We start from the raw sequence: 13,743 nt of genomic DNA, 5'->3' as shown, positions 1-13,743 counted from the left end.
GATTAGTTTCATGCAAATAAATGATTGCTCTGTTTCAAAGCTGCTATTTACCCTATGTATATGTATCACTTGATGTGATTGGACCCTAAGGAAAGTAGTGTGAGTACAATGTATACAAATATGACCATATACAGGGAAAGTACAGCCATAAAAAAAAACAACAGAACTATCAGAAGGTGCTCATAAGTCTAGTGATTATCTTTATGCACAAAAAGGATTGCTGTCTTTCAAGCTTGTGTTTTCCCATATGTATATGTTTCATATGATGTGACTGTACTCTAAGGGAATTACTGTAAGAACCTACTAGAAGGATATGTCTACAAATAAAATAAAATTCTTAGTTTCTGACTGTTACTGAAGAAAACCATGTGGCCTAGATATGTCAGCAAAAGAAAGAATAGTGAGCCAGACATGTGATGTCATCAGTGATGTCATCAATGACATTTGTGATGTCATCTTTGATGTCCTGGGTGTTAGTGTTAGTAGTGCACGGTGGTGGCACGAGTTATGGTTGCTTAGCTTACCATAACTGGCAAATTTCAAGGGTTTTTCGGTTTTACTTGGAACCATAACGTCCCTTTAACAACGTTTTTTCACTGAATTTCATAGGTTTTTAGTAGCGCAACTTAACCATAACGTCCCTTTAACAAAGTTTTTTTCACTTAATTTCATAGGTTTTTAGTAGCGCAACTTAACCATAACGTCCCTTTAACAAAGTTTTTTCACTGAATTTCATAGGTTTTTAGTAGCGCAACTTAACCATAACGTCCCTTTAACAAAGTTTTTTCACTGAATTTCATAGTTTTTTAGTAGCACAACTTAACAATAATGACTTTGACTTTATATACATGTCATATGGAACTGACTAGATCTCTTCTTATGAACTTGATGTCCACGAACTTATTTAATGTTCGCTGACATGATCGGAGAACAGCACCACCACCTAAAAACTCTGGGGAGGTATGTGTAATAGTTACATCATAACATAGGAACATTTAACAAATTCACAAAGCAGCACACATACAAAGTATATGTAGTAATACTTAAAAAATGTTACCCATATATGTAACACACTAACCATTCATGTAAATACAATATGTTTTAAAAAGAAATATACCAAAAGAAGATAAAGTGGCTTCCACCATAATTACCTCACAGACGCTCCACAACCAACAGCAAGACCAGACGTATACACTACTGATTACATATCTCACCAGACATAGTAAGTGCACTTCTTTTTACTCATATATTTATAAACTTTCTATATTAGAAAAAAAAAACATATTACTTTTTTGTTTTCTCACAGAAATGTGTACTACTCTCGACTGGGTAGAGGAGCATTTCCCACGAGAGGAAATGTTAGAAAATACTCCACCTAATGGTACACACTTTACTATATAAACCAATTAATAAATATTATTTTGTATACATTTAACATATACATTTTTTTTATTACAGACCATACAAAAATTCCAAGCATCTCACAACAACAATCAGAGGATATCACTCTACAGTATATTCATCAAAAAATGGACGACCTTATGCAAAATTTTATGGATTTGAAAAACTTTGTGGAAAATTATGTGAAACCCCCAACAGCACACCATTGTCCAACCTGCACTTGTCCCCCCTCACCCTATCCCACGCAGTTAACCCCAAACCCTGTCTATGGACCAAAGCGTTTCGATGACATTTCCTTCCCTTCTTCACCTGATCCCAGTTATCTAGAAATCCCTAATTCTCCTGTTTTTGTTTCCATTTCTGCCCCACCTTCCCAGTCATAATTGTATATATATATGAAATAAAGTTACTTTTCTTATATTGTGTTGTAATTACTTTCAGTTCCTTGTAATAAAACCAATGTAGGTGTCCACGGACACCGCGATTGTTCGGAAATGTTCGGAAAGAAACGAAAATGTAACTGTCCTGAGGACACTACATCCGTCCGTAATGTTCTCATGCAAGTTGAAAATGTTCTAAGAACACTCGTAGTGTCCTGAAATGTTCGTAAAGAAACAAAAATTAAAGTGTTCTAAAGAACACTATATCTGTCCGTAATGTTCGCTATCAAATTAAAACTGTCCTAAGAACACTGTTGCTGTCCTGAAATGTTCCTAAATACACGAAAATGATGTGTCCTGAACAACAGTACAACTGTTCGTAGTGTTCGCTACCCAATTGAAAGTGTTCTTAGAACACAATTGGTGTCCTGAAATGTTCCTACATAAACTAAATTACACATGTCCTGAAGAACACTATATCTGTCCTTACTGTTCGCTACCAAGTTTAAACTGTTCTAAGACCACACGCGGTGTCCTGAAATATTCGTTTCACGTGTGACGCACTTTTAATTACTTCAGAACCCGGACAGTGTCCGTAGGACATCAATGCGCATGCGCTAACCAATCTCCGTGCACTTGGTGTCCTGCAGACAGGCGCTTCCTTCGCAGACTAGTTCGCAAACAGATCAAATGACCGCGCCCACGCTCATCGTGTGTCCTGACATGCGGACACTGTTCGTGTCCCCGAACAATTTAAAAGTACATTTTCAGTTAATCCATAACATTTTTCAATAAAATCTCACCATGCCACAAGTCCCACATAGCAATCTTGACTTTCTATATACCTTTTGAAACTTTCCGATCCTTTTTTTGTGTTCGATCTGTCCGCGCACAGTGCGCATGTCCGCGGACCGCGCACAAGCACCCGTATAAAAGACCACGCCCAAGGGCTTATTCCCATTGTGTTTCTCGCTATTCTTCAGAACACAGTGATTTTTGCTGCCACCTGCAGACTACACCATAATCGACATGGCAACCTTGGCTGCTGAACTGCCACTTGGTGCTGCACCTGCTTCAGCACCACCACCACCCCCTCCACAACCACCACCTCCCCAAGGGCCTGAAGAGGGGAACAGGAGTGAGGATGCGGAGGAGGAAGAAGAGGATGATGAGAATGAGGTAGAGGAAATCCCTACCACCCGCACTAGGCGTGAGTCTTGGGTGTGGCGGTTATTTACCATTCATGGGAATGGTGCTAAGGCTCGTGCGAACCATGTTACCTGCAATGAGTGCAAAATGATACTCAGTCGCGGGAAGCACGGTAACTACAGCTTTAGGACCACTACTATGAAGCGACACCTGAGGTCATTTCACTCTGGGGCTATTCGCAGGGTTGTACCTTGCGAAGAACGTAGCAGGTTGATTTCCTCTACTTCATCCTCTGTTTCTGATCCTGTCACCACAAGGACCACCTCTATGGGACAGCGTCTTTCTCAAGCTGACTCACAGGCCATACAGAATGCTGATGACCCTTACCTTTCGAGGGTCACAGTTGTATGTATGTACTTTGACACAGTACTCTGCAGGGGGGAGCGACTTCGGACTGCTTTTGAGGCTATCGTCTCAGAGCACGAGAAGACCTGCTTACTACCCAAATAAAACCCACTCTACATCTTCCTCTCTCAGCTCGCCCTTTCTTATCCCTGTGGTTGGTGTCCCCCCTTTACCCTCCTTTACCCTCCTCTCCTACTGTGTCGTGTCTGAAAAACCAAAAAAAATACAAAATTAAAAAAATCAAAAAAAAAATAAGGCTCTTTTCAGAGCCGCCTTTCCCAGTTAAAAAATAGAAGTGAAAATAAATGAAGCAGGGCTCTTTGTATTTTTTAGAAGTCTGTGAACAGTTTGCGAACATTAAAAAAATTGGGTTACTACTCCATCACAAACATTGTAATCTTCTCTGGAAAGAAGTGGTGGCTCTGAAAAGAGCCTTTGGGTGGTGTTTGTAAGTCAAAAATTGTAAATGCTTAACATCTACTTCAAAATCGGTGTTGTAATTCCAAAAAAGGTTGCAATGCATTTTGTACATTTCTCAGAAAAATCTGATTGCCAGCATAAGTAAGATGGACTCCATCTCTGCGAAAAATGTATGTACTACAAAACATAATATTTTCATTGTGAAAAGAAGACATGCCAAAATCTCTTAGAAAGCCACAAACAGCCTTATTAACATTGCGCCTTGCTTTTTCCATTTGTGGAACAAATGAAGAAGAACAAAGCCACATTTGTCGCAATCCGTGAAAATATCACGTGCGAATTAGGAAACATGTGCATAACCTTCCTCAGTCCTTCTTTCATAGCAAATTGCAAAAAAATTCCAGTCACATGCCCTAAACTGTTCCCTCCACAATGAATTACAATTATGTCTGGATGTTGCTCTGTCTCCAAAGTAGCACAGAGAGGTAGCAAATCCAACCACTTCATTCCACGTACTCCATGCCAGTGTACTTCCACATGTGGGAATCCAAGATCTACAGCTACTCCACAGCTTTCTGCATGCACCTTCAACCAATGTATCCACGAATCTCCTAAAATCCAAACAATCTGTTTTCTGAAACACACAGCCATAGCTATCTTTTGTTCTCTCAGCAAAAAGAGTATCTCAAAAAATCTCTCCTGGCACAACACACCCACCAAACTTTCCTGACCAATCCCTTTCAGTGCTTATTCTCATTTGCATGACTTCTGAACCCAAAAATCCCCGGATGTAACTCCCGATGTCCTGGAACTACCGCCATGTCCGCGGACATATCGTAACATGAACAGCCATTCTACCATTTCCACTACACTCTCTCTGCCATTCCCTCATTGGATGTACCTCAAAAATCACATGACCATGCACCAATCACATTCAAGACCTCTACATCTAACTGCATCATCATAGATCAGCACTGCAAATGTACTCTGAATCTCTCTGAGTACAAGTGTCATATCATTGGCAAGCAGCATCTACCACAAATACTGTACAAGTCTTCAAGATTTCTACTTGCAGCTCCACGCATATCCATATGCATGAACACAAACTTCAGGTATGCACATTTTCTGTATAGTACATGACATAGCTCTCAACCATTTTTGTTTTACAGGCGGGTGAAATCACCCGATTTTGTTTTTAGCGGGTGAGACACCCATTGGAATGAATGGGCGTGCAGGAGGCTTGGCGGGTGAGTCGGCCCTTTACAAGGCGTGTGACACCCGCCAAAAGCGTGTACTTATACAATTTAATATTTTTTGTTTTTATTTATTTATTTACTTAATTACTTTAAATTAGACATGACATTGAGGCGCTATTACCTAGAACACTTTACTTACAGAAATAGTGGTATTCACTAATATATTATAAATTTCACAAGACATGCTACAGTTAGTCATTCAATACAATTTGTTCATTAAGAACATATCATATACACTGAACTGATGCAATGTATCTTATGTAAATAAATTTGTTTAATAGTTTTACAGAAGGCACTGAGGATTTCAATTAAAAAAATCAATATCTAAATTAAAAACAGTGCTATATACAAACAAAGTTACTAATTTGAAGCTTTCACAGTTGCAGTGAAGACCAGTTTCCTGAAAAGAAGCAGCCGAATTCGAAGAAGAAAGAAAAACTAAGAAGTTACCTGTTAATTTAAAAAAAAAAGTAAGTAAAATATCACCATATTATTTATATTATTAATCAAATATACTATAAAATTAATGCCAGCTATTTTGGTTTCTTAAAATATAGATTTTGTACCATTTTGTCAAAAAATTTCCATGTTGTAAACAGCGATTTTCAACCAGAATGGCCCACAAATTTCTATTTCTGGACACACAAATTAGCCAACTGAACCACTACAATTTTCATATTATAGAACACACAACTGTTTTAATTGTATACATTACATTTACTATTTGTACTTTTCCACACCACTAGCTTACTTTTTTTTGTCATCTGAACCCCAGTTTAGTGACACATAAATTCAAGAATACCTACCCCTACTAGTTTTAATTCCCAATGCACAATCACACACCATTACATACATCTTTATCATCTTACTCAAACACTCATGCACACAGCACACATACATTCCAGAACACCCCAACCCATATCTTCTTTATTTTTTTCAACAGACCCTAAAGAATGCCTACCAAAAGACAACTCTGTAGAAAGCAACGCAAAATTAGAGCAAATGAAAATAAAGGTGTCCAACATAAGCATCCATCTCTAGCAGAATTTGTAAAAAAAGTTGAAACAAAACAGCTAATACAATCATTTAGTGAAACACAAAAAGTTTCAAGTACAACAACTTCGCTTCCTCTATCAAAATGTAAAACAAACCAAAAAACAATTAACAGAAAATCACCTATCAGTACAGATAAAACTACTTCTTCAAATTTTAATATAGTGCAAAGTAAGCATACCAAGAAAAGTATTTTAGCCAAAATATACCGTCACAAAGTCCTTCAAAATCTTATAAAAACAGGAGAGAAATCAGGTTCAAAGCTTAAAACCTATCGTAGGAAATTAATCTTAGAAGCATTGATGGACAGTGCAATTCTTCTCAAAAGAAATGTATTTATTTTACTGTTAAACATAATGAAACCACTAACAAAACTTATAACTAAATTGCAAAAAAGACTTCTCAATAAGCGAAATGTCAACAGAAAGAACTTCTTAAGTATCAGCAAAGGTGAATGGAATCACACTACGAGCACAGAACCATATTTTAATGAAGAAGCGTACAAACAAAAGCAAACAAATACAATTGCCATAAATAACAGTGGTCGAGGTTATGAAAAAGTGAATGGAACAAGAAGTACTCCTTACAAAAATATGCCCTGAAAACTTAGGATTACCCCTCCATTCAACTGAATCAGAACGTCTAGTGTACAAATGGCCATGCACGTCAATGTGTAACATTCCCAAACAATGTTTCAAATCTTTACACCAATTCCTCAATAAATATGTAAAAAGCAAAGACAAAATCAAAATTAAATTACTGCAAAATATAGATACCTGTCCAGTGCGCAAGTACACAGGACTACAAGGACATTCATTGGCCTGCATTTCAGGACCTACTTGTAAAACCACTTTCCATGATATCAAAAGGATATCAACACATCATTCAACTATAAGAAATCTAGTCTATAAACTGTACTATGCTAAAAGTCCTGCTTTAGCACTAGCAAAGTTAAATAACATCCTTCTACATGGTACAGCAAAAGACCTACTTGAAGAAATTCACTATATCCAGAAAAAATATTTTGGAAGTGAAAGCCATTTACAGAATGAAATAGCTTTAAACCAATTAAGCAACGATTCTACACATGGCAACCTTTTGCCAAACACATACAAAAAAGAAATACTCAAATTTAAAAGTACATCAGCTGAAGTACCAAACCATGTATGTGTATGTTGCCGTAGAATTTTTTATAAAAGTAACACAAAAACTGTGGACCTATCATACAAAATAGAAGACAATGAAGATTCTAGATGGTTTGAATTAGCTCTCTACCTTCTAGCAGAAAACAAATATGAAATAACTGAGCCCTTAATACTTTGCAGTTATTGCACCACAAAACTTGACAACAACCAAACTCCTTCACGTTCTATCACAAATAATTTGGAATTATACCCAGTACCAAAACCTCTACAACAACTTAATTTATATGAGAGCATCATAATTCAAACAGTACACCCATTTCAAGCAATAATACGCCTTCAACCAAAACCAGCAAAATTACCTCCCTCTGAATTGGTAAAAGGCATTTGTGGAAAAGTAGTTTATTTACCATTAAATCTAAAAGAAAATGTGCATACTCTAGGAGTGCAACGTCCAATGCACCAATCTTCAATTATATTAGTAAATGGAGTACCTACAAAAGACAAAAAAATATGGCAACAGCTGGTAGATTTATTTAAAGTTAGACAAGCCTTCCAATATCTTAAAGAGAATAATGAATATTACAAAGAAATTAATATTGAAGAAAACTTGAAAGATACAACTGAAATAATTCAAGAAACACAAGAAGCTGGTCAATTTGAGCTACTAGATCCTGCTACAATATCAAATACTTTAGACCAGTATACAATTCATCCTTTGCACTGTAATGACACCGTACAAGATGTACTGGAAACTTACCAAATGCGTCAAACAAAAGGATTGCCAATCAGTATATGGGAAAAAAGTATAGAAGCACGTGCTTTTCCTCTACTCTGTCCAACTGGCAAAGGAGGAAGATATGATGATAGACCTATTCAAATATCAGCTTCAGAATACCGCTCATTACAGATGTATTCTGAAGATCCCAGATTTAGACAAAATGTGGAATACATATTCCACCTACTCTTTGAAAGTGAACTAGCAACTTTATGTTACGGAGTGGCACACATATTAAAATCAGGATCACACTTTCAAAATATGACAGCTACACAATTATTAGAGAAAGTGCAACAAAAGGATGAGATTTTACAATCAAATATTACAAATCTATTAGCAAATATGCGTGGTACTAAAGAGTACTGGTTTCAACGTCATGGAGATGTACGTTGTATGATCAGAAACCTTGGCCCACCCACTTGGTTTGTTACATTAAGTTGTGCAGAATATGCATGGGGAGATTTACATGATTTCCTACACATATCAAATAAAAACAAAACAAACATAGATATTCTAACACCTGGAGAACTTTGTTCTTTGGATCCTGTTAATGTTTCAAGATATTTTCACCATCGCTTCATTGCTATGCTACATTTTATTTGTAATAAAACTGTTCCTCCCCTTGGAGAAGTGCAACACTTCTTTTGGAGAAAAGAATACCAAGCCAGAGGAGCACCACATATCCACATGCTTTTATGGATTAAAGATGCTCCTAAATTTGGTCAAGACAGTGATGCCTCTGTTTTACAGTTTATTGAAAAATATGTCACTTGTCAAATTCCATCAGAAGCCACAAATAGTGACCTTTGTGCACAAATTTTACAATTTCAAAGACACAAATGTGGAAAATATTGTTGTCGCAAATACAAAAACAAAGGCAAATACTACACCAAATGCCGATTTGGTTTCCCTAGACCAGTTACAAATACAAGTCAAGTAAACAACCTCATGTCTTCAGTTAGACATACTGTTAAAGGAAAGTCACCTAAAAATACATATTACATAAAAAGAAAAGAAGAAGAAAAATATATCAATGATTATAATGCAATCATTGCCCACTTATGGAATGCAAACATAGATGTGCAGTACATTGCAGACAAATCTACTGCAGTTGCACGATATGTCACAGCATACTTAACTAAAGCAGAAAAGACAGAGCTCCAAGACCTCTGGAATGACCTGTCATCAGATAAAACAGTATCTCAGAAATTATACACCTTGGGCATAAAAATGCTCACCCATAGAGAATGTGGATCTTATGAAGCAGCTGATCGTTTAACTGGTACTTCATTGTATGGTAAATCTGAAAATATAGTATGGCTAAGTCTTGGTGCAGCTAAATCTAGAAGAAGAGTTCTAAAATCATATGAAGATATAGAAACAATAGCCAAACATGATCCCAACAGCCTAGACATTTTAAAAAACAATTTATTGGACACATACTACCCAAACAGAAGTAATACTTTGGAAAACATGTGTCTATACCAAATAGCCCAAAACTACACATACAAAAATAATATGAAACCCGATGAAAAAAAAGGTAAATATAGAGTGACAGACTGTGAAGGCAGCTTAGTTAAACTCACTAAACCAAATTTAATTAATCATATCAAATTGTCATTGAAGACTCCTCAACATAAAGAAGTATATTACATGTCCCTGCTACAACTCTTCAAACCATGGAGAAAAGAAGAACAATTACTAGATAACTATGACTCATATGAGGATGCTTTCAAAGCAAATGAAAGCACTATCACTGATGTAAACTTTAAACAGTACAAAACAATGTTGCACAATGAACAGCAACATGAAGAAGAACTCCAAGCTCAACTAGATAAGGATACTCCTGACAGTAGTCAACCTTCTGTAACAGGAAGCCAAGAACCACTGGGAGAACCACTAATAACAAATGAGGCAGAATTAGCTATGATAGAAGTAGAAAACACCATGTGTCAGTATGAAGATAAGGAAGACTTAACTAATCTACAATCAAAACTAAACAATGAGCAAAGTAGCATTTTTCAAGAAGTAACAAACCAAATTGCACATGGTGTAAAACATGAAAATAAAGAATGTTCCTGCCATAATTATAAACCTATACTACTGTACGTCAGTGGTGAAGCTGGTTCTGGCAAAACATTCCTAATCAAAATCATTAGTAAGTTCCTTCAACAATTGACAAACAACAAACTGTCAGCTGTTGCCACTGCCCCCACAGGTTTAGCTGCCTACAACATAGGTGGTGTTACATTACGTCGATTACTACTATTACCAGTAGAACACCAGAACAAATTAGACTATTACAAACTTTCTGCAGAAGCTGCAATGGAATTACGCAGAGTATTGAAACAAATGAAAATGCTACTAATAGATGAAGTGCGCATGGTCTCCAACCTGATGTTAGCTTTGATTCACCTCAGATTACAAGAAGTACTCAAAACAGACTATGAAGAGCTCTTTGCAGGAAAACACATTATTGTTTTTGGCGATCTGGTTCAATTAACACCAGTAAAAGGTGAACCTATTTTTAAAACATTAGGGCACAAACTCTGCCGTAAAACTGTTGGCAGCATTTTAAATGTCAACCTTTGGCAACATTTCCAATACAGAGAATTAACAGAAAACATGCACCAATCTGCAGATCTCACTTATGCCAACATTTTAAAAAGTTTGAGAGTTGGTATACTTTCTAAAGAAGCAGAAGCAACATTGAAAACCAGGAACATTAATGCATTTTATGGCGATAATGCATGTGCTACATATGTTATGGAACAATTAGCCAACAAAAATGTCAATTGTATGGCCTTAATGGCAACTCTTGCAAGCTGTTTCAAATTCAATGAAATCATGCTAAGTAAAGAAATCCAACCAATAATGGAAATTAGCGCCACAGACAAACTAGATGTACATGGTATGACACTACCCATGTGTGACCAAGCCACAACAAGACTAAATAAAATTGCTGAGTAATGCTTAAATGTAACCTTGATGTGGACCAAGGACTAGTTAATGAAGCACTGGGTACAGTTGTTGCCTTTCAAACATACCCACGTGACAACAGAATTCAGTTTGTCAATATACTCTTTGACAAACTTTCAGAAGTAAAATGGAGAGGACGCTCAACAGCTAGATTCATTCTCTTCAAAGATATGTATGTACGCAGAGAACAATTTTCTCTAACTCTTGCATACGCAGTCAGAATTCATAAATCACAAGGTCTTACCCTAGACAAAGCAATGATAGATATTGGTAACACAGTCTTTAAAGAAGGCATGAGCTACGTAGCACTATCATGCTTACGTACACTTGACGGTCTATTTCTAATCAACTTTGATGCAAGTAAAGTAAACACTGATATTCCTTGCATTTTAGAATATAATAGACTTTGCTCACTATACACTCCCCATCTAAACACATATTCTGTTCCACAAAAACTAAAACGTTGTAAAAGAAAACTAAATCAAACTGAAATGCAACAGGACGTCACTGGAAATCCTCCAAAGAGAGTAAAAGAAACTAATACTCAATCAAGTACCACAAACAAAAAAGAATCAATTAGAGAAAGTAAACCAGGTACTTCTTTAAAGAAGGAAGACAAACTCCAAAAAAAGCAGTTAGATACAGAACTACCTGGACCATTTAAATTCTCAAATATAGTTGGTGTAAGTTGCTATGCAAATGTAGCAATGAATATTCTATTTCAATTACCACCAATTGTTGACAACATTTACTCACACAGTACAAACCCATTGTGTTTGCAAATGTTAGTACTTCACAGAAATGCAGCAAACAATCCTGACAACACATATAGTGTTTTTGGAATAAGACGACAATTGGACTACTGTGCTGGAATGGTGAAATTCACTATAAACTCACAGGAAGATCCACACGAATTTCTAATGTACTTACTACAAGTACTGGAAAACAAAAACATACCTATCTTTCAGATTTCATACATGTGGAAACATACATGCACTCTCTGCAACAATGTGACACAAGAAGAAATCCCCAATGAACGCTTCATATATATATCAATACCAAATTGTGAATCCATTCCATTTCAGCAACTTGTACAAAATGCAAACCATGGTAGATTATGCTCTACCTGCAATTCAGATAATCCCTCCACGTTAGTAATACAAACAGATAGTAAATACATAATACTAATGCTTCTACGTTACAATGCAGATGGTACCAAAAACAACTGCAAGCTGACTGGATTCACACATAGTTAAATATCACTTGGTAAGAAAACCTTCACAACAATAGGTATAATCTACCACGCAGGAGCCACAACCAATTCAGGGCACTACACTGCATACATAAAAAAGAAATGTGGATGGTTTGAATGTAATGATAGTACCATTACTCTAAAGCAGAGATTACCAGCAAATCTTACAAACGCTTATTTGATGTTCTCAAAACCAAAATTTGATAAATAAACTGTATTTAAACCTTTACGTAAATTTGTGTTACAAAAATATAAACTGTTAGAATACTCCAAAACCTATTTAACTGCTCAAAGATTCTACAACAACTAATCAGATAAATGAATACCACTAAATTAGACCAAAAAATACTCAGTTAGAATACGCCAATTGGTATCTAACTGTCCCAAAATTATAAATGTGTGTTAAAGTAATATAAACTGTTAGAATACTCCAAAAGCTATCTAACACTCAAAGATTCTACATTAACTAATCAGATAAATGAATACCACTAAATTAGGCCAAAAAATACACAGTTAGAATACGCCAATTGGTATCTAACTGTCCCAAAATTTAACAATATCCAAATAGGTAAATGAAATCCACTACAATATATTAAAAAAATAGACAGTTAGAATAGGCCAATTGGTATCTAACTGCTCCAAAATGTTATAATATCAAAACAAATGAAGAATCTGTTACTGTTCCAAAAGAAATACAACAAAGCAAAGTATAAAGCATTAGCCAGAAACAAGTGAACACTGAAAACAAACAAACAAATAAACTGTAGCATAACAGAAAAAGTTTTTTTTTTTAAATCCAACATGGATTTTTTTTTCTCCCACAGACCCAATGATTTTAGCAACAAATACAGAAACTGAGCAAATTGCACAGTACTCTGATTTGTACTCTACTAAATATGAGGGTCGAAAAAAAATAAAAGTATATTACTTATGCAATGTAATAAGTCATTACAAAATACTAATACTAACATGCTATTTCCTTTTATCACAGAAATGAAGAAAAAAAACATGGACTCCCATTACTAGACCAAACAGTAAGTATACAATAATAAGGACAACCATAGCAGCACATCACATGCATAGTATCTAATACCTTTTTTCCTTATACATTTGTTTTTCACCCAAAGTTATAAACAAATATGAATGTGATATGCTGTGGTGGTTGTTGCCAGGGCATAGAGTCTTGGTGCGAGTCTTGGTGCATGGCCAAATGGCCATGCACCCAGGACTCTATGCCCTGGCAACAACCACCGCAGCATATCACATCCATAGAGTCAAACATTTTAACTATGATCTATGGGAAACTTTTAATGTCCGCGAACAATGTGAGTGTTCTTAGAACACTTTGAGCTTGCCAGCGAACAATACGGACACCGTTTTCAGGACACCCCCTACGAACATTTCAGAACAACGCGATAGTTCTTAGAACACTTTCAAATTAACAACGAACAATACGGACACCGTCCTAAGGACACTCCCTACGAACATTCCAGGACACCGGGAGTGTTCTCAAAAACATCTTCAGAAC

Source organism: Ambystoma mexicanum, chromosome 5p (genome assembly GCF_040938575.1).
Source record: "Ambystoma mexicanum isolate Mex_15411 chromosome 5p, UKY_AmexF1_1, whole genome shotgun sequence".
Taxonomy (NCBI): Eukaryota; Metazoa; Chordata; class Amphibia; order Caudata; family Ambystomatidae; genus Ambystoma; species Ambystoma mexicanum.
Note: the sequence above shows the minus strand (reverse complement) of the source record.